This window comes from Gossypium raimondii, chromosome 7 (genome assembly GCF_025698545.1).
Source record: "Gossypium raimondii isolate GPD5lz chromosome 7, ASM2569854v1, whole genome shotgun sequence".
Classification (NCBI taxonomy): Eukaryota; Viridiplantae; Streptophyta; class Magnoliopsida; order Malvales; family Malvaceae; genus Gossypium; species Gossypium raimondii.
In genome coordinates, this window is record NC_068571.1 from 6,475,571 (window position 1) to 6,498,187 (window position 22,617).

At 33.5% G+C, this 22,617-nt stretch overlaps 1 long non-coding RNA gene across 1 annotated transcript; it reads right to left on the reverse strand.

The window, feature by feature from the left end:
- Positions 1-10,516: 10,516 nt before the first annotated feature.
- LOC105803581 (uncharacterized) lies at positions 10,517-12,849 on the reverse strand. The gene is made up of 3 exons (XR_001136506.2): positions 12,358-12,849; positions 11,703-11,827; positions 10,517-11,379 (listed from the first exon to the last, which is right to left on the reverse strand). It is a non-coding gene; the product is annotated as an uncharacterized LOC105803581 (long non-coding RNA).
- Positions 12,850-22,617: the final 9,768 nt, after the last annotated feature.

A 22,617-nucleotide genomic window follows, 5' to 3' on the forward strand; every position in this document is an offset into this window, starting at 1 on the left:
ACAACATTTTCATTATGATAGTTGAATGGTTTATGTTAGACCATCTTGGGTGACTCCCAACTAGTCAACACAGCACATCATGTTTTCTCATCTATTGACTTAATTTAAAATCTAAAATTGATATTATTACAATAATGATGATATCTGTTCTTAGAAAATTATTGAGCAAGAAAAAGATTTATGCATGATTCTTTTATCCTTAAGGCTTTAATTTTGTCTCTAAGATTCAAGAAGTTATAAAATAAGAAAAAACAGAATAACGAAAATGATATTATTAAGTATTACTTAAGGCTGAGTGCTTTTTTCACTAAACAAACTGTCACTTAACACGTTCCTTATGGAACAAGTTCAGGGACAAACTATATATTAACTCTTTTCATTTTGGATGCATAGTTTGTTTTGTATTTTAAGTGAGCATTTTTCAATATTTCTAATACATTTATCATTATCATTCACATATTTAAGACCTATTATTTATTAATTATAGAAAGTTTTTTTAAATAATGATTATAGATATATTAAAAGTAATAAATAAGAGAGTTAATAACTTGAATTCTCGAACTCAAAATTATTTTACTCAAAATTAATAATTGCAAACAATATATATAATAATAGTTGAAAGAGAAGAAATGAATTTTTCTTGTTGATTTTCATTTTTGTTAATTATAACTAAAAATAAAATATTTAATTAATTAGATTCTTGAAATCATTAAATTTATTTTTAAAAACTTAAAATTAAAACAATTACTTTAAATATATAAATGAATATTTGATTTGAATATCTAAAATTTTATTCTTACTAAAAATCCTATCATACGCATATGGAAACCACAAAATTAGGATTCATATGTATGTTTAAAAATAACATACAATAAATAATGAAATGTATGGTTCGAACTAATTAATAATAACACATGAAATGTATACTACTGTTAAAATGAAAATATTAGATTAAATTTTTTTCCGGTATTGCCATCAATCTTAAGTCGGTGTCAAATTAAATTGTGACTCAAACTCAATCAAATACATTAATATCTATCTATCTCTATCTATCTATCTATATATGTGTAGACACACACACTTGATAGAGGGAATATAGTGTACATAGTAAAATTGAAATGTATAAAAATATCAAAATAAAGTTTTAGTTGAGTGATAAATTAAAGGTTTTACTAACTCAATTAGTATAGGTTCAAATCTCACCATATGCTTATTTTTTAAAATAAAAAGATTAATTTATGCTCAAATAATATAACTTGTTTTAATTATAGAAGGCGATAATTTTCCGAGTTGGTGACTTAGTTGAAGGTTACACCAACTCAATAAAAACTTAATTACAATTAAAAATAAAATATTTCATTAATTAGACTCTTGGATATACCATATTAATTTTTTAATTTTACAATTTAAAAATAACTTTAAATTATAAATGGATATTTGGTTTCAATATCCAAAATCTTTATTCTCACGAGTAATTTGAATTTTGGTAATAAATTATTTGTAATAAAATTAAAATGAATTTGGTTAATGAATATTTTTTGGGCACAAAATATGGAATAATAAATCTAATAATCGCATCTGTAAAATATAAAAAATTGTTTCAAAATTAATAGAATGTAATCTGTTTATTTGTAAGCTTTGTCAAAACTAAATAAAATAAAATTCATCAACTAGATTAACTCAAAATGTTTTTCTCGATTCAATCCAACACTTAGCCTTAATTATGGTTATGATCTTTTTACTATGTTTAAATTTAAGATTTAGTTCCTATCCTTTTATTTGGTAAAACTTGGTCTCTATACTATTATAATGACATTAGTTAATCAAAATACTTAACACCTTTAACTACTTCGGTTGAAGTGCTGATAATTTGTACTCATCATGTTAAAGTAATTTTTTGGTGGAATTATCACATCTCGAAAACCAGGTTAGAAAATTATGATGCAAGAAAAGATTTATGCATGATTCTTTATCCTTAAGGCTTTACTTTTGTCTCTTAAATCCAAGAAGTTATAAAATAACAAAAACAGAATAGCAAAATGATATTCTTAAGTATTACTTAAGGTTGAGTGCATTTTCACTAAACAAACTGTAACTTAACACATTACTTATGGAACAAGTTACATTTTTCATAACATTACAATTTTTTTAAAAAAATTATGTTTCTAAGTAACCTATCTTTTTGTAAATTTATTTATTCAAATGAATTTTTTAGATGCAAATAATAATTATTATAATTATTTTCAAAATAAATTTATAACCAATAAATTCTCTATCAATGTCACGTCATAAACTAACAAGATTAGTGTAAAGGTGCTAACTTAGATGACGAAATATAAGTTTAAATACTAACTAAATGCTTTTGGACAAGTTCAGGGACAAACTACATATTAACTCTTTTCATTTTGGTGCATAGTTTATTTTGTATTTTAAGTGAGCATTTTTTCAATATTTCTAATACATTTATCATTATTATTCGCATATTTAAGACCTATTATTTATTAATTATAGAAAGATTTTTAAAAAAATAATGATTATAGATATATTAAAAGTAATAAATAAGAGAGTTAATAACTTGAGCTCCGAACTTAAAATTATTTTACTTAAAAATAATAATTGTGAACAATATATATAATAATAGTTGAAAGAGAAGAAATGAATTTTTCTTGTTGATTTTTATTTTTGTTAATTATAATTAAAAATAAAATATTTAATTAATTAGATTCTTGAAATCATTAAATTTATTTTTAAAAACCTTAAAATTTAAACAATTACTTTAAATATATAAATGAATATTTGATTTGAAGATTCAAAATTTTTATTCTTACTAAAAATCATACGCATATGGAACCACAAAATTAGGATTCAATTTGACTACCAAGCTTACATATTTGAGCCCAGAATCAATTTTCTGAACGAATCCCATCTTGGTTTGGTAATCTTACTGGGCTGACCACTTTGGCTCTCAGTTTTAATGAATTTTGGGGTTCGATACCAAAATCAATCTTTATCCTTAAAAATCTTAAATTTCTTGATTTATTTGGTAACCACCTCAGCGGCACCTACAAATTAGAATCCTTTCTAATCTTAAAATGCTGAAGGCGCTTCTACTGTCTAGTAATCAGTTTTCATTGCTCAGTACAACTGTTATTAATGTTACTGTTCCAAAGTTTACCTTGTTAACACTGGCTTCTTGCAACTTATCCAAGTTCCCGAATTTTCTTTCGAGTCAAGACAAACTGGAGTATCTTGATCTTGGTGGTAACAAAATCCATGGGTTTATCCCCAAATGGATATGGGGCTTATCTGCTCAAACTCTTCAACTTTTAGATTTAAGTGAAAACTTTCTACCCGCTTCCATTTACCAATATTTTGTCTCAAACAACTACTCAAGGGAGAAATCTCATCAGGGATATGCAACCTGACTTCTATAACTGTACTTGACCTATCAAATAACAGCTTCAGCGGCATGCTTCCACCATGTTTGGGCAACCTAAGCGAATCACTTTCAGTACTATCCTCGAGCATGTGAAAAAGGAAACACATTGAAGATGATTGATCTTAGTCAAAATCAATTGAATGGACGTATTCCGAGATCACTGGTTAACTGCAACATGCTAGAGCTTCTTAATTTGGGAAATAATCAAATATAGGATACGTTTCCCTCTTGGTTGGGAAGGCTTCAAGAGTTGAAAATTCTCATCCTACGACATAATGGATTTCATGGTGCAATTGGAGAACCAAAATCCAATGAGTTTCCAGAGTTGCAAATTCTTGATCTTTCCTCCAATAAATTGACAGGTTGTTTGCCATCTCGTCACTTCCAAATATGGAAGGCCATGAAAGTTGTTGATGTTGGCAAGTTAAGGTATTTAAAGGCAGACGTTAGTTTTGAAGGAAGAGAAACATATTGGACTACTGACTTTTCCTACTCAATGACAATGACAAAGGCAGGCGTGGAATTAAAATACGAGAAGATTCAAGATTTCTTGGTAGCCATTGATCTGTCAAGCAATAAATTTGATGGTTGCATTCCAAAAGACATTCAAATTCTACAGGCACTTCAATTCCTCAACCTTTCCAACAATTTTCTTTCAGGTCCAATTCCATCATCATTGGGAAACCTCTCAAACCTCTAAGCTTTGGACCTTTCTTGGAACAAACTCTTCGGGGAGATCCCTCAAGAGCTAGTGCAACTCACTTTCCTTGGATTTTTCAATGTTTCTCATAATCAGCTGATCGGACTCATACCGCTAGGCTGTTGGAACAAAGGCATTAAAACAAAAATAAGATAACTAAACAGAAGCAATGAAATCGAAGCAAAAACAGAAAGAAAAACAGCAGCAACAGCACAAAAATGTAACTGAAGAACATTGTATATTTCATTCAAAATTTGAAATAATATATGAGTTACAAAATGTTAACTTGACAGTTACCTAATGGCTTAACTGCCCCCACTAATACATGACTTAATAGATAACTTAAATTACACACAAAATGAGCTGACATATCAGCCATTACATCAAGCACTAATCAAGGACTAATCCTACCAACTCACTTACACAAGTCACAACTAAACAAGATTACATTGAAACAAAATGAACAAAGCTACTGTTGCATTCGGTTCAGCTCCAATGCTGCACTTCAAGTTGCTTTGCTGTTGCTGAACTTGCTGGGAGCTAGCTGCTGGTTTCATGTTGCATTGCAGGCCAAAGTTCAACATAGGCAAACAGTTCGGTACGTTTGGAAACAACTCATTTGAGGGCAACCTAGGATTTTGTGGAAATCCATTGTCAAACAAATGCTATCCCAAAGGCTTATCACCACCGCCGTCGTCATTGTCAAAGAAAGATGATGGTGAAGATTCATGGCTTCAATTTGGGTGGAAAGCAATCATGCTGGGATATGGAAGTGGGGTAGTGAATGGACTAATAATTCTCGGTTACCTTTTTAACCCGATGAAACATAAATTGTTTGTCAAGTATTTTGGAAGCAAGATACAGAGTCGGAGGAGGGGTAGGATGAATTAACTCAATGCTTAATTTGACGCAGTACTGGTATGTGTTGATTTCAGTGTGTTTTTTTTTTTAAATATATAATTTTGTATGTTAATTTGTCTTTTTCCATTTTTCCATTTTTTTTCCTTTTTGGCTTTTCTTTAGTTACGAATATAAGCTATGATTATCACTTAGAATTCTTATTAATATAAAAAGAATGTGGTTTATAGGCATTTATCTTTAGGGATTGCAATATTAAAAAATAAAATTTCATGGATTCAAAATTTGTAACGTCCTATACCCGGCTTAAATGACAAGGTCAAGTCTAGAGAATTACATCAATGATTTTTCAAAATACGAATTCCTAAAGTCTAGTTTTGTTTTTAAAACCATTTCGAATCAAAGGAACTTAACAAACATAAAGTTTCAATCCATGATTCAACATCCTAGGAAATCGAATTTACGAAAAGCATATTAAAACTACTAATAACGTAAAAGATAATAAGTAGAACGACCGAGCTCCCGATTCGCCAACTTGATCAACCTTGTGGGCTACCTATAGTTCAATCAACAGTCAAAGTGAGTAACTAACTCAACAAACGATTTCAAAATACAATCAATAGAATTATGTTTGCAAAAGTAACTTCTCAACCATATACATAATCAGAAACAAAGAATGTATGATTCTGCTTAACAAAATAGATGTTTAGTAGAGTCACCCATTTCAGATACGGAACATATCAGAATCAAATGCAGTTTCCTACCCCTATCCTTACACACTGTCTCCGTCCAACCCAACACACCACGATAGGTGTTCAATACCTATTCAGCCCTACACACCACATAGTGTCGGTATGACATATTTTAGAATATTTGCAGCCTAGATGCTATACAGATTACATTAAATGTCGAATTCAATTACAATATCCGTGGCTTAGCCACTGAGTTAGAGCAGATCACTACCTCTAGTATATAGTTCCCAACCCAATGCAAATACAAAATTCAAGTCACGGTTAATGCAAAAGTTTGTATAACCATTTAGATATAGATCAAGCTCGTATAAAATATATATATCAACATCACTAACGATTTTCACATGCAATACACATACATATATCCAGTACCCAGTCAAGGATCACAAAATAGCAATTTATACAATTCAATGTAGTTCATATGAACCCCACAGAGGATCGTCATTCATTTCAAACGACGCACGTAGCCCGAGGGAAAAATTCAGTTCTTGGTCCACATGACCGTGTGATTTCATACGGCCTGCATAGTTGGCTTGTGTGGCCTCACATGGCCTGTCACATGCATGTGTCTCTGTCCTGTGTGTCTCTAAGTCATGAACAGTGAGTTACACAGCCTGGACACACGCTCGGATCTTTGGCCCCATTGAACCTTGGGCTAAATATTCCTACACACAGTCTGGACACACGTTCATGTCCCTAGCCCGTGCGTCTCTTATTCATGAACAATGGGTTATATGGTTTGCCACACTGCCATGTGGCATCGACAGCCATGGTTTCCAGCGTCTGAAATTTGCAAAAAGTCAGGTTTTTGGTACGCACCTGTTAGCGATTCGAAGTAGGAACAATGCATCATACTTCTGAAGCCTAAAACAACCATTCAATAACTCCATTAACAACTTAATTGAACTAAAACGCTAATTCAGAGTTGAAATTAAACTATGTTGAAACTTCGACACAAAACCATGAACACAATACATTCACTTACCACAAATCACTCAGCCCCTAAACAAAACTTAAATTGTCAGAGGAATACTCCTCTTAGGATTTTTGCCTAAATGGAAACAAACAAAATGAGCAATTAACAAGAACTCGAGGCACACTGACAACAATTTCCAAACTCATAGAGCAACATCGAAAACAAACGAAACAAAATTACAACAATAAGAAACTTACACAGAACTCTTCAATTGAAACAATAAACGACACAGTATCCCCGATTTAACCCGCTAACACAGTTACCAAAGTAATTAAACAAAAGCAAGAAAAGAGAAAGGAAGTAGAAAACAAAAAGAGGGGAAAAAAAAGAAAAAGAAAAGGGGATGAAGGAAGGAGGACGTCAAATAAAAAGAAAAAAACTAACCAACAACGTTTAAAACATTTAACATATAACACACAAAATGAATGTTTCTCTATGGTCTGCGTAGAGATTTGAACACAGGACCAAGAAGTAAGCAAAAGATTAACAATTAAACCAGCAGGGTCATTCTTGATATAGATTTACACAGAATTAAACTTTAGTCGATAGTTCACAAATAGGGATTTAGGAAAAATAAAATAACAAAATTTTTTCTTTTAAAAAAAGACTCAAACCTTCGACCTCGAACACATAAATAAAGCACAAAACCACTGATACAAAAACTTTATTACGATAGAATTCAACAGTCAACATTCAAATTTTTGAGGTGTTACAGAATTGTTCAGGTAAAAAATGACAATTATAATGAAAATTTTCATAAAGAGAACTGAATTAACTAGGAATAGGAGCAGGTTGCATATTTGTAAGAATAGTGTAATTCTGTTGTTGATTGAGTTGTTATTATAAGTTAACTCGACATTAATTAAAGATAATTAATAATAACATGATATATAATTTTATTGCATTTAGTGGCGTGGATAGGGGTGGCAGGGGCCTTGGCTCCCCCTAAGATGAAATTTTTTTCATTTAGGTCCTTAAAAAATTTTAAAATTTTAAATTAGTAAAGATAAATTTACACTTTGGCCCCCCTAAAAATGATAAAAATTTGATTTAATCCTTTAAAAATTATAAAGATATAATCTATTAAAACGGTGAAATTGCATTTTTACTATTGTAAAAATTACAATTTAATTTCACCTCCTAAAAATTACAATTTAATATTTTTAATATGATATATTTACGTGTTTAAATTTTATTTTTCATAATTTAATATATTCTTTTTAATGACAATTTGTCTAAGTTCAAATCCTACCATATGCTTCTTTATTTATTTTAAAATAAAAAGACTAATTTATGCTCAAATAATGTAACTTATTTTAATTATAGAAGAGCATTATCATCATTTCCCCAATTGAGTTGGTGACCTAGTTGAAGGTGACACCAATTCAATAAAAAAAACTTAATAAATACTATAAAATATTTGAAAGAGTAGAAATGGTATTTTTCTTGTTCATTTTTATTTTTCTTAATTACAATTAAAAATAAAATATCTAATTAATTAGATTCTTAAAATATTATATTAATTTTAAAAAATTAAAATGAACTTTAAATTATAAATGGACATTTGGTTTCAATATCCAAAATCTTTATTCTCATGAGTAATCTTTAAATTATAAATGGATATTTGGTTTCAATAATGGATTTCATGGTGCAATTGGAGAACCAAAATCAAATGAGTTTTCAAAGTTGCAAATTCTTGATCTTTCCTTCACTAATTTGACAGATTGTTTGTCATCGCGTCAGTTCCAAAGATGGAAGGCTATGAAGGTTGTTGATGTTGGCAAGTTATAAGGTGCTTGGGGGCAGACGTTTGTTCTGAAGTGGGAGAAGAAAGTCAGGTTGGTGTTTCTCCTCACCCAATGACAATCACAAAGGCAGGCGTGAAAATAAAATACGGGAAGATTCAAACTTCCTTGGTAGTCATTGATTTCTCAAGCAATAAATTTGATGGCTGCATTCCAGAAGACATTCAAATTCTAAAGGCACTTCAATTCCTCAACCTCTCTAACAAATTTCGGGTCCAATTCCATCATCATTGTCAAATCTCACGAACCACCAAGATTTTGACCTTTCTCGGAACAAGCTCTCCAGAGAGATCGCTCAAGAGCTATTGCAACTCAGTTTCCTTGAATTTTTTAATTTGACCCGACCTATACCGCAAGGCAAACAATTTGGTACGTTCGAAAACAACTCATCTGAGGGCAACCTAGGATTATATGGGAATCCGTTGTCGAAGAAATGCTATCCCGAAGGCTTATCACCACCGCCACCTTCATTGTCAAAGAAAGATGACGGTGAAGATTCATGGCTTCAATTTGGGTGCAAAGCGATCATGTTGGGATATGGAAGTGGGCTAGTGAATGGACTAGTTCTCGATACCTCTTCAACCCGATGAAACATAAGTTGTTTATCAAGTATTTTGGAAGAAAGATGCAGAATCGAAGGAGGGGTAAGGATGAATTAACTGAATGCTTAATTTTGACACGGTACTAGAATGTGTTGGTTTCCGTGTTTTTTTTTTTTAACAAAAAATACAATTATGTAAGTTAATTTGTGATTTGCCCTTTGTTTTTTTTTTTTTCATTTTGTCCTTTTCTTTATTTACGAATATAAGCTATGATTATCATTTAGAATTCTTATTAATATAAAGCGAATGTGGTTTATGGGCATTTATCTTTAGGGATTGCAATGTTAAAAATAAAAATTCATGGATTCCAAATTTTTTGGTAAAAATGACAATTGTAATGAAAATTTTCATAAAAAAACTGAATTAAGTAGGAATTGCAGTAGGTTGAATATCTGCAATTTTTAATTTTTAATTCAAATTTGTAAATTTGTTTGATAATTTGAATTTGCAAATTATCTGAGTGAAATTATCCAAACCCAATTAAATATCATTATTCATCATATATCTAAATCTGTAAAAAATTAAATTTAACATTTTCAATCATATGTCGGATATTTGAATCATTAACATCCGAACCCAAATCCATGAATAATATAAAATGAAACAAAAAAACTAATTTAAATAAAATATATTTATAATTAACAATAAATAAATAAAAATTAACAGAGTAGCTAAATAAAAATCCAAACAAATTAAACATAATAATTTTACAACAATTTAAATATATTTTATTGATGGGGAATCATCTTCCTACGGGAGAAATCTTCAAAGTGTCGTCCTCATGGTAGTTGACCTAAACTCCCAACAATCGAAGGTATTATCCACGTATCAAGGTTTTGTAGCTCAAGTTGTACCGTGTTTAGAGGTGAGTGTTCAATCGAATCGAATGAAAAAAATTCGAGTTAATCGAGTTGATGAATCCTATTTTATCATCCTAACTCGATTTAAATTTTTTTTTAAATCGAGTCAAGGGAGAAAGAATTCAAATCGAATCGAATATATTTGTTAAAGTTAAATGATTTTGGGTCCTTATAACCAAATTTGCCCACCGTAATTAAATTTGTTATTAACTTTCATCCCTTCATAATTTATTTATTAATATTTTATATATATGTTAGCTTCTTTGCTTGCTTAGTTACTGTAATTATCTTATTACTATTGTCACCATGTATTTTGAAATTAAAATATATATTAAATGTAAAATGTGATTTTTGATAAAATTATTTTAAAGATAAAATGTGAAATTGATACAACATAAAATTTTAACACGAATATTTATGACATTATCAATAATTCAATTTCAACAGAAATTTATAAAGATTCAATATGATTAAACATTTTAATGATATAAATAATACAAAATGTGAAATTTAATGAAGGATTACAAAATCATGAATATCCTTCGGATAATCCATGCCAAAAGACATATTACAGCTATTCGAAAGCGCAAAATTACAAATAAAATCAGCCACTTTATTGCAGCTTCGGTTAATCCAATTGACCTCCACTTTAGAGAATAACTCCATCGATCTACGAATTTCTTTGATGCGATGGCCAATGACAGTGATGTCTTTATTACGTTTTCTGATTCGATTAACAATACTAGCACAGTCGGTTTCGAAAATGACATTTTCAACGTTAAAAGAGTGAGTTAAAAGGACTCCCTCCTCAAGAGCGTATAAGCCCGCCCATTCAGACGTCGTAAGTTCGTATTTGAAACCCGTGCCACCACCGATGACAAAACCATCACAATCCCGAATAATAACCCCAAAGCCAATTTTATTGTCCGTTTCTACTACATCCACGTTAATTTTCACATAGCCAATCGGGGGCTTCTCCCATTTCTGAACTCTAGGGTCCAAGGGAAGGAGCGGCTTGTTAACCGTGTTGTGAATACGGAAGTCATCACTAAGTATCTTCGCTCTATCCCAAACAATCCAAGCCTCTTCCTCCTTCCCTCGAAAGATAGAATTATTGCGATTGTTCTAACCATTCCAAAGAGTCGTGATTAAATCTTCAAAGGCTTTTTTGTCTAAAAATCCCATAGCATCTTCAAGCCAATCAATACATCGACAATGCTCTATGTCAAGGAGCCTACCATCGAACCACCGAAGGCAAGAATGGCACGGGCTTTCAGGCAGTCTTTTGAGTGCATGAATAACAATTTCTTCACTAGCAGTCCCGTCTAGCATTCTGTTTAATGGAGGAAATTTTGGCATTCGTGGGGAGCAGCTCGTGGCCAATTCTCTAAGCAAAAACATGAATTTTGAGAAGAACCTTAATCTTCTAGATGAACTTCCAAAAAAGACAATGCAGACCAAAGCCTATTCGCTTAAGAAGAAGGCACGAATAAGCTGATTTTCTAGTGTAGAACCCATGAGTGTTATGGAACCATATCACCCTATCGTTCGGACCATTAGAAATAATAGGGAGGTCACAAATACGATCCCCCACAAGCTCATCATAGAGCTCACAAACCCGATCCTTATTCCATGCAAAAGAATTGGGCACCTAAAGATCACAAACCACTTTTTCCGAAATATTAGACATAGGATAGCAAAGGAAATTACCATCAAGGCCTTCAAACCCCCAATTATCCACATCGATTCTAATGCTATTGTCCCATCCTCTCCCTTTCTCCTTGCTAGCCCACCACAAATGTTGTAATTTTGAAAGCATTTCCTCCGTAGTGCCCCTAGGAGCAAGAAAAATAGACATAACATAAGTTGGTAAGATTCTAAAATCAATTTAATGAAAAACTCCTTACCGTAGGATAATAACCACTTTGACCAACTATTAATACTACTACAAAAACTGAAACACCCTAAACCCGGCCTAAACGTTATTGTCAAATTTAGAAATATTACAAAGAAGGGTTTTGAAACCAATCTTATCATGGTAGAAACCTGAGTATATTATTACTAAAGAAATTAAGTGCACATTTATAAGACGTATTAATTATTATATTAATTAATGCAACCATCGATAGTTTGCTCTTTCAGAAAAAAATAATTTTGCAGCGGAGGTTTGAAAATCGTTAAACTTGAAAACTAAGCTTGTATTTAAAAAAAAACATTTGTTTGCATAAAACTATGGTTTTGTCAAACATCGCAGTATAAAAATAAAAAAACGCATCCAAATCCAAAAATTAAAAACAAACAGTCTAGAGAGTCCCAAAGTTACAAAACTCTCAAAGAAAACTTAGAAAATTAAATAAATTATTACTTAAAATAGTTCCCAGACTAGTGGTCACCACTGAGCCTTCGTCGCACAGACCTGCCTACGTCTAAGGATTACCTGAACAGAGTAAACAACAGACATGAGTTTTCAAATAAACTCAATGTGTAACTTACAGAAACATACATACATATACTCTGATTTATCACATACAGAACAGATATGGACATAAGTCCTTAACAGAACCAGATTAACAGAGTCATATAGATATGCAAAGTGCTACCCCATTCTCTACACACTAACTCCGACCATCACATCACACCACGTAAGGTATAAAACACCCACCTAGCCCTACACATCACATAGTGTTCGTACGACATTTATCACAATAAACGCAGTCATGCTACCAGAATAATAGCGAAATGTCGTCTATCAGAACACTTCTTCCACATATATATAAATAACCCAGCCCATACACAAATACAGATGGCAGATCAATAGATATATCAGAATTAACATGTCTTGCATGCTCAAATATAGATTTTTACTCATGTTTATACAGAATAATCAGATCATATTTAATACAGAATAATCTTTCAGAATAACAAATTCCATGTATTAGGGATTGTTTTACCATTACTGACCCTACGGAAGGCCCACAGTCGATCGGAATGACGTGTGTGACCCTAGGAAAAAATTCAAAATTTGGGCCCACATGCTCGTGTGACTTGCTCATGTGGGCCTACACACCCAAATTAGCCCAACCTATGTACCCCACACGGCCTGGCTCACGGCTAACACGCCCAAATTGACTTAGGCCATGTGACCCACACAGTCACATATACACCTGTCACACGACCGTGTGTCGCACACAACCTACCACATAACTGGGCACATGCCCGTGTAGCGTTGACAGGCCACTTTTCGGCTTTCGTTGAACTTTGTTTTCTCGCATTTTCATTACATACCTGGTTCGATTTTGATGCAAACGTTCCTAGAAGATGACCAAAACCTTAGTGCACCGATTAAAGCACTAATTTAGCACTAAACCAAGTGATTCGTAGAACCAAAATCCTCAATTCACAGAAGTGCTCACCTTTAACGAACAACGCTTCCCAAACCTAATTCACCGAAGAATCGAGTGTTTCTAACCCCTCTCCTAAACAAACAACCAATTCCACATTTAAAAATGGCATTCAATAAAATTGCAATCTAACTCCCATAATTATAAATCTCCAAAACACAACGTAAAGAGTAAAAACAAAATGCTACTTTCAAAACACCCTGACTGCAGAACAAACAATCTCAAGCACCCGTATGGAGAACAAAACTAATGGACTAACAATGCCGCTATTTGACCAAAAGAAAGAGAGAGAAGGGAAAAAAATGAAGGCAATATGGGAGATGGAAAAAAAAGAAACCTGAAACTGGGAAGGGATTTTTGGAAGGGAAAATAAAATTAAAACAAAACAAAATAAAAGTCCCCCCACAATCCCCCAAATTAAGCTATTATCTCTCATACCAACCAACTCTAACTAACCACTGTAATACCCAATTGTTGCCCGGGGCCCAAAACTGTAATACAGCCCAAATACATATGACCCAATGCACCAGACCCAACCCTAAGCAAACCCACTAGCCTAAAACACTAAACAGAATCAAGAACTCTAAGCAGTTAGCAGCAGTTGCCCCATGTTGCAGCAACCGTTCCACTACCCTCATCGTTGCTCACACGTTCGGCAGTTTCCACAAGGCCCGTTTCCACGTTCGTTCCACCTGCAAGAAACCATAAACAGTAGGTGAAACAGAAAATATAGAGGATGGTAAAATATTTGGCTAGAAAAAAGTCAATTATTTTTTTGGTAACAAAAGGGGGGGATTGTAAACCGATTTGGAAAAAGACAGATTTTGTATTGAAAAATAAAAGAAAGAAATACAGAAAAGAAAGGGGGGAAGGTGATTTTTCGTTTTCTTTTTTTCTTTTTACCGTGTTCTAGTTTGATTTTTTTTGTTTGTTTTTCTATTGGTTCTTCTTTTTAAAAAACTAACAAGGAGAGGGAGTAGAGGAAACTTACCGGCGTTGTGTTGTTTGGGGCGCCCTTTCGTTTCGTCGCCATCGGAGCCGGGGAGGGCCTTTGGTCTGTCAAGGTGGTTGCGGCGGCTAGGAGAAGTTGGGTGTTAAAGAAAACCCTAGCAGAGGGTTTCCTCTATGTTTTCTATTCTTAAAAAAAAAAAGGGAACTGAAATAGAAATGTTTTTAAAAAGGAAATTTTTTTATTTTAATATAAAAGAAAAGTGGTGCCGTTTAATGGCCATGGATTCACCTTTTTTATTCCAATGATTTATTTTCGTGATTTTTGTATACGTATATATGCACGAGCATTTTATCATGTTTTTAAAGAAAATATATATATTGGTTCCATCAAAGTATTAAAATCGTTTTTTTTAATTTAAATATTTGGCAATCATGATTCTCGAGAAAGATCGTGTCCTAACTTACTGGATCGTGATCATTTTTCGATGAATTTAGAAAGCTAAGTATTTATTTTACAATAAATTCGCAATTTTCAAATAAAAGCTTATTCTCGGGAATCAAAAATGTCGAGTCCTAACTTACTGGTCGTGACATTTCGTCATCTCAAAATAAGAATTTCTAAAACGAAATGTGCTATTCGGTATTTGAAATTCTGAGAAATTGTGCCCTAATTTACTGGGTTTCGATTTTTCTTTATTTGATCTAAATAATCGAATACCATTTTAGATTTAATTGTGTGAGTTTTAAAATCAAAAGACAAACTTAATTTTAAAGATTTAAAGATATTGTGCCCTAACTAACTGGGTGTGATATTTTATTTCTTTGAAATAGGAATGTTTATCTTTTTAATTCATCCTCGAGTTAAATTTTTTTATTTAAACTCTTTTCAAATTTTCGACATCAAGACATAAAATAATCAAATTTGGTACCGATTTTTGGGCGTTACGAGGTGCTAACCCTTCCTCGTATGTCTTCGACTCCGAACTGTTTTCTCAAATTTTGCAGACCAGAATTGTTTTTATGGTGAGCCGATCACACCTCAATCAAGGATCGGTGGCGACTCCAATTTTTATTTTCAAAGTTGATAACTTATTTTTGTTTTCAAAAAAATGGTTTCAACAACCACTAAACCCCCAAAATTGACCCACTCACTCATCCATTACCACAGACTTCCAATTCCATCCAACTTCTACTACATAACCAGCACATATGTACAAAAGCAAAAATTATCATCCACGCTCACACGAGAATTCAAACACGAAACCTTAAGCAAGCTAACACCTTACCACTCGAACCAACTGGCTCATTCTGATATGATTTAATTAGCAATAGAATATAAGCCAAACCACCAAGGATAAGGCTAGGATAAAAAAGAACAATTTTTCCATAAAGTAAGACTTGAACCCAAGACCTCAAACACACAATCAGAACACTTAGTCACTAAAACAAATACTCATTTATGATAGAATTCACAGAAACAAAGTTAAATTAGTTAGGGCATTACAAAAACGATTAAGGATGTGTTGAAAAGTAGTCGTCTTTTTCTGCCCACGAGGAGAGGCAGACCAAGATAACTGTCCAATTTATCCACAACTCGCATGCCCAACATCTCGCCATAAAGCTGTCTTTGGTTCCTAGGGGTGTTTGGGCTAAAGAACACCTTAGACTTAGCATGATTAATCTGTTGAATCGACACTTTCTCAAATTCTCTAAGAATCTCCATAATAACCTTAACTTTCTTGATCTTATTTCTAACAAAAAGGAGGGCATCATCAGCAAAGAACATGTGGTTAATCCAAGGACCATTTTGGCTAGTCTGAATGCCATGGATATGACCAACATCTTGAGCATTAAGAAGCATCCCTGAGAAAGCTTCCATTCAAAATAAGAAAAGGTAAGGGGAAAGCGGATCCCCCTGACGAAGACCCTGCTTGGAAACAATAACATCCGAAAGAATTATGTTTCACTTAACCACATACCTCACAGATCGATCACCTCGCATAACTTTCTCAATCCAACTATCAGCAAAACCCATTTTTTTCATCACCTTCTTGAGGAAGTTCCATTCAACACGATCATAAGCTTTGCTCATGTTGAGTTTAATGACAAACCCTTTATTCGGCCCATTTATTTGAGCGCTATAGATAATGCATTAATTCATGGGCAATAAGGATATTATCATGAATCATACGACCTAGGACAAAAGCACTCTAATTCTAACTAATACACGAAGGGAGAACAACCTTTAATCTGTTGGCTAAAACCTTAGAGATTATCTTGAAAATAACCTTGCACAAGCTAATAGGTCGAAAATGAGTCATGTCTTTGGGGTCCTTGATCTTAGGGATGAGAACCACTACCGTATCATTGATGTCTGAAATATCCCGCTTTCTATTAAAGATGTCATGACACAAGAGAAGAACGTCCTTACCCACCACCTCCCAATTTTCTTTAAAAAGCAGACCTGATAGCCCATCAATGTCGAGAGCCTTTCGAGAGTCCATTGGATTGAAAGTAGTTAGAATTTCATCATCCGTAATTTGCCTTTCCAACATATTATTAATGTCAGGTGTGATACTCTTCTGAATATGGTTCAAAAATCTATCATCATTACCAAAAGCTTCAGATTTAAAGAGCTTATGAAAATAATTCCAAGCAACCCCACAAATATCATTTGTACCATTCACCCACCTACCATTCGAATCCATCAAGCCCTCAATTTTATTTTTCTTAAACCCACCGGTAGACTGGACATGAAAGAAATGAGTATTCCTATCCCCCTCTTTCAGCCACTGAATACCCGATATCTGGGCCCAATAACTTTCCTCCTCTGCATAAAGGCACCCCAACTTGACACGAGAATCTTTCAACATGTTGACATTAGAATCCAAATAAGACTCATCAATAAGTCTGTCAATCTGATCAACCAATCAGCGCATTCGACTTTTGATTCTTTTAAACTGACGATGTTGCCATAAGCCAAGCATAGATTGCACCTTTTCAATACCATCAAGGATATTAACATTATTATGGCCCCAAGCCCTCATTATGAGCTTCTTGGCCTCTTTATCTTTAGCCCAACAGGCTTCGAATTTAAAAAGCAATCTCGAGTCTTTTATTTCCTCCTTCAGTTTACGCCCCATAGTGTCCAACAGAATAGCATTATGGTCTGAATTTGCTTGTCGCACTACGTTCTTTGAAAGGAAAGGAATACTCTCCAGCGCACTAGCAGAAATTAAAATTATGTCAATTCTTTCTTTGATCAACATGCTCCCCTCACAATTATTAGTCCACGTAAACCAACCCCTATTTGTTTTAACATCTACGTGTGCCAATTCCTCGGTAATTTCTCTAAACTCATCCTTAGCCACCTTAGGCTTCCTTCTCCCACTGGACTTTTCAACATCATTAATAATGGCGTTAAAATCCTCACCAACGATCCAATCCTCCTTAACCAAATCATCCACAGTTCTTAAAAGGTCCCAAGATCAATTTCTCAAATTCAACTCAGAAGAACCATAAAATCCCATGAACCTGAATCTGTTTTGCCTCTTTAGTCTGACCAAAGAATCAATATGATGATTAGAATAATTTTGGATGCCCACTTCGACCCTATCCTTCCACATTAGAACCAAGCCACCCCGACGACCATCCGGATCCACCACCAAACAACCAACTATCCTGCAAATATTCTAAATGCGCTCGAAGTTTGCAGCATGAATTTTAGTTTCGCATAAAAAAACATCAGGATCATTGGCAACAAAGAGTTGCTTTAACTCACGAATTGTCATAGGGTTCCCAAGCCCACGACAGTTCCAGCAAAAAATTTTCACTGCTCTTGGCGGGGTTGGTCGCCAGTCGTAGCCTTAAAAGGTGAAAGACTATCCGATAGTTTCATCCGAACCATCTTATTTAGACTCTGCTCATTACTCTCCCCCATTGCTACCCTTTATCCTCTTGCGTTTAAACTTCACCCTACCCCCACCATCTCTTGAAGATCGTATCGGGCGTTTGTCCGTAGGAGAACATGACTCCGATTCCTCTTACCCAGCCCTCACTTTCTCTTTTCCTTTTAGTAACGTCATATTATTCTCAACCTCAATCCACTATTTGTTTCCAGTTTCCATCTCGATTGGACTTGTTCCTTTTTCCAAGATTTCAACACCCTTTTGCCAGTTTCCTCTATTTTGGTTTGGCCCACCTAGTTGAACTCTTAACCAATTTTCATATTGAAAACTTTGACTACTTAATCCTGGAAGCTCCTCTTGTCGTAGGCATTTCAATGTATTATGTCTGATGCATCCACATATATAACAAAAAGTAGGAAGTCTTTCATACTTAATAACACACACAATTTCAGTCCCCTCATTCCCAACCAAATGAACAACCCGTCGAAGAGGCCTGGACACATCAATTTTAACCCTTATTCTTATGTAATCAATCCAGCAACCTTTTCTATCCCGCCAGTCAATAGCCACAATCTCTCCCATAGCCTCCCCTACATCAATGGCTACTTGCCTATCCATTTGCTCAAAAGAGATGTTGTAAACCCGTATCTAAGAAGGGGTAATGTTAAAGGCATAATCCTCTACAGCTTGACCTTTAACAGATGGTAGCATCGCAAATCAAACATTTATCGAAAAGCCATGGGCCCAAGTTGAAAATCCTTGTTCTATCATCCACATTACCAAATTTAACTAAAAAAACACCCGCAGTAATAGCCACAAAACTAACCGACTCCTTAGTAAACCAGAGATATTTCAGCACGCGATACATAGCTTCTTTGTTAGTTTTTTCCTCGGACACAATTTTTCCCACAGCCCACACCTCATAGCCTTGTAAATTTGGTTGAGTCTTATTCGTGCTCACCACACGTTTAGATTCTTCTTCAGAAAAATTTAATCTCGCCAGAAATTAATTAATATCCTCAGCCATCAGAAACCCTACCAGATGATCACCCAGCCAAACCACAATAGAAAACAGATAACAACCCCAATCCTGAGAAGAGAACCAAACAACCAAACCAAGGGCCTCAACCAACCACCACCCGCAATAGAAACATCCACAACACCACAGTCCGCCAGTCAATACCAAAAAGACCACACAAACCTCACAAAAATAAACGACAGAACACCTTAAAACCTAACTAGAAACAAAGCAATGTAAAGGAGATCACAATAAAACAAGCGTAGTAAAACCCAAGTCCATTAAACAATCTCTTCAAAAAACATAAGGAATAAGTAAGAGAACCTAAAAGAAAGACAACAAAATACAACAACCTTAAAGAGAAAAAAAAAAAAAGAAATTAAATGTGGAGGAAAACTAACACCATGTAGAAGCGTCACCCTTAGTCTAGCAACACATCGTGATCGCTATCATGGATTCAGACCAGCACTCACCATTTGACAATACGACACCGCCACTAGCCCAAATGCTGCAAAGCCGTTGAAACTAGGATCTTTGTCCGAAACCCGTCCTCAACCACAAAGTAAAGAAAGCCAAGAAAGCACCTACACCGCAGCCACCGCCAGCAAAAACAAACTAGGAAAAATTCCAAGAAACACAATCGAAGCTCATTAAAAAAGATCTTCCCAATTTAGGAGAACGATAGAACCCAATCCACGTATACAAGAAAAGCTAAAGAAAGAAGGACATCATAAAACCAAATCAACCCAAAGGAAAAAAAGAAAAGGATAAAGTGGGCAGGACACAGGAAAGAAAACCAAGATGAAAATTAGGGTTAAACTTAAGAGAAAAAAGAAAAGAGCAAATCAAGAAAACGGAAATTATTTTTGACCCCTAACAGCCTGCGTAACATAAAAATGAAGAAAAACAATTAATGATAATAAAATCAACGACAAGACAAACATACAAAAGAAAAAAAACGTAAAAGGAAACAAAAACCATCGTTCAAGATTCATGCTAAGTACGTCAGAACCATGTACAAACGTAAAACCATGCAAAAGAAACAAATATCACTACTCAAGAAGCCACCGCTCCACGAATCAAAAAACTCAGTGCAACATGATCAATCCATCATTATTCCACGTAGAGACACAATTACTACCTCGAGAATCCCTCCATAGTGCCATCGAAACCCCCACACCGGAGACCACAATCAAACACTCACCATGCAATTGTTCTTCAATGAACAAAGACGGACCGCAAGAAAACAAACAAAACAAGAAAGAAAATCGTCGAAATCTTGGAGAATTTTTCACTGTAAATAAAATTATTACTATTTAGGTTTAAGGAATTATTTTTTGGATGATTTTGATTTTTAATTTGAGAGTAAAGGGTGAGAAGTAAAAATTTAGGAAGAAAATAAAATATTTTAGGGGGAAATATTTAAAAAATAAATTGGGGAAATTGGTTTGGGGTAGACCAGGGGTGGGATGGGAATAAAAGTTTTAGGGGGAAGTGGGAGAAAGTAAAAGTTTTTGGGGGAAAATAAAAAGGTTTGGGGTAAAATGTAAAATATTATAGTTTGGTATTCGATTTATTTGAATTATTTGAGATGTTCAAATTCAAAAAAAGTCGAATTGACTCGAATAACTCAATTCGTTTAACTCAAAATTTGAATCTTTTTACGATTTTTTAGTCGAATCGAGTTTGCTCACCTCTAACCATGTTTGCAAACATGTACCTTTAAGCCTAACTTGGTGGTTCGAGTTATGGCATGTCTAGGTACCTTCATTATTATTCACATGTCTAATACTAACATATTTATCGAGTCTTGTAGGTACCTATCTCCACCAACCGAGGTGCCCTCCTCCATGACCATACCCTACTCTCCACGGAGGCTAGGGACAAAACTCCAACATAAGAGAAAAACTTATTCATGATGTATGTATTACAATAGTTAGACATAAAATAAAGAATAATTAGTACAAATTTGAACTTGAAATTAAAAAGAAATAACTCCTGTGAAAAATATTCTCTCGTTAAGATAAGAGAAAAAAATTTCCTCACTTTCCTAAAAATAATTCACAAGATTGGCTAAATATTGTCAATTGAATTAGTTTATTGCTAACTCACGTACTAAAACATGTGTAAAAAATAATAATCCTACCAAACGTAACATTATTTTTTCTTGATTTTTTCATACATTTTAATTTTATTATGCACAATTTATTATCATGATAAACAATTGAGTTGGTGTCACAAATTAACTAGATAGTAATTTAGGATTGATAACTATTATAACGTTTCCTACATAAGAGTATGGGGGCCTAGTAAGTAAAGCTAGACATGGAGCGCCTAAATTAATGTAGAGTCAGCACTAATCAATTAGGGTTAGGTGGGTTAGTCACCTAGCGTCTAAAAGTCTAGAATTAATACTATGAAAAATCCTAAAGTCTAGACTTGATCTCATCACCAAATTTTGGGTTCGGGAGTATGGTTATGTGTGGGGAAAGTTATAGCACCCCCACAACGCCTATCCGGGGATAGTCCTACGAGGTCTTGGGAGCTAGGTTCTTTTTTTATTTAAGCATATTAATTAATGTCTTAATCTAGGCTAAAATCCTATGAAAATATTAAATAAAAAACTTTAAAGAAAATGCCTCCGGTTTACTTGTAACTCGATTAAGATGTGTTCGCCAAACTTATCAAATTTGAAACTTAAATTAGAGATTTTTACTTTTAACGGGAACCCTAAAGGGTACCTAAATAATTCTAGTAAAATACCATCAATTCTTAAAATTAATTCTATTTTAGAATTCTAAAAAACCTAGAAATTACCAATGAATTAAGAGAAATATTAAAATCCATCTACAACTTATTTGATCTTTTATTATTATTATTTTTAAAAGATTTAATTAATAATGTTGAACCTATCAAGATCTTACGAAAGTATATTTTGTCGGGTTTATGATTTATCTTACTTTAAAATTCTTGATCTAAGGTTTAAATTCGTCAACATATATCTTAAATAACATTTATTAGCTTTCTTAAAAAGTTTGTAAAATAAAATACTTAGAAAGACCTACTCATGATTTACAATTCACCGCAAAAATTTTCAGTTTTAATCTTGAGCAAAGTCCTAAAGAATATTTACACATTAATTTAATATTCTAAAGAGGAATCCTATACGATATATAAAATTAGTTTAAAACCCTAAAAAATCATACATATTATTTATAACTTTTCTAAGGTAAATGGTAGATAAGATATTAAAGACTAACCTAAATTCAAATGTAAAAATCTTATGGTTTCATTAAAATATTTCATGACAACATTTATAGGATGGAAAAATGACCTAGAGTTCCCTC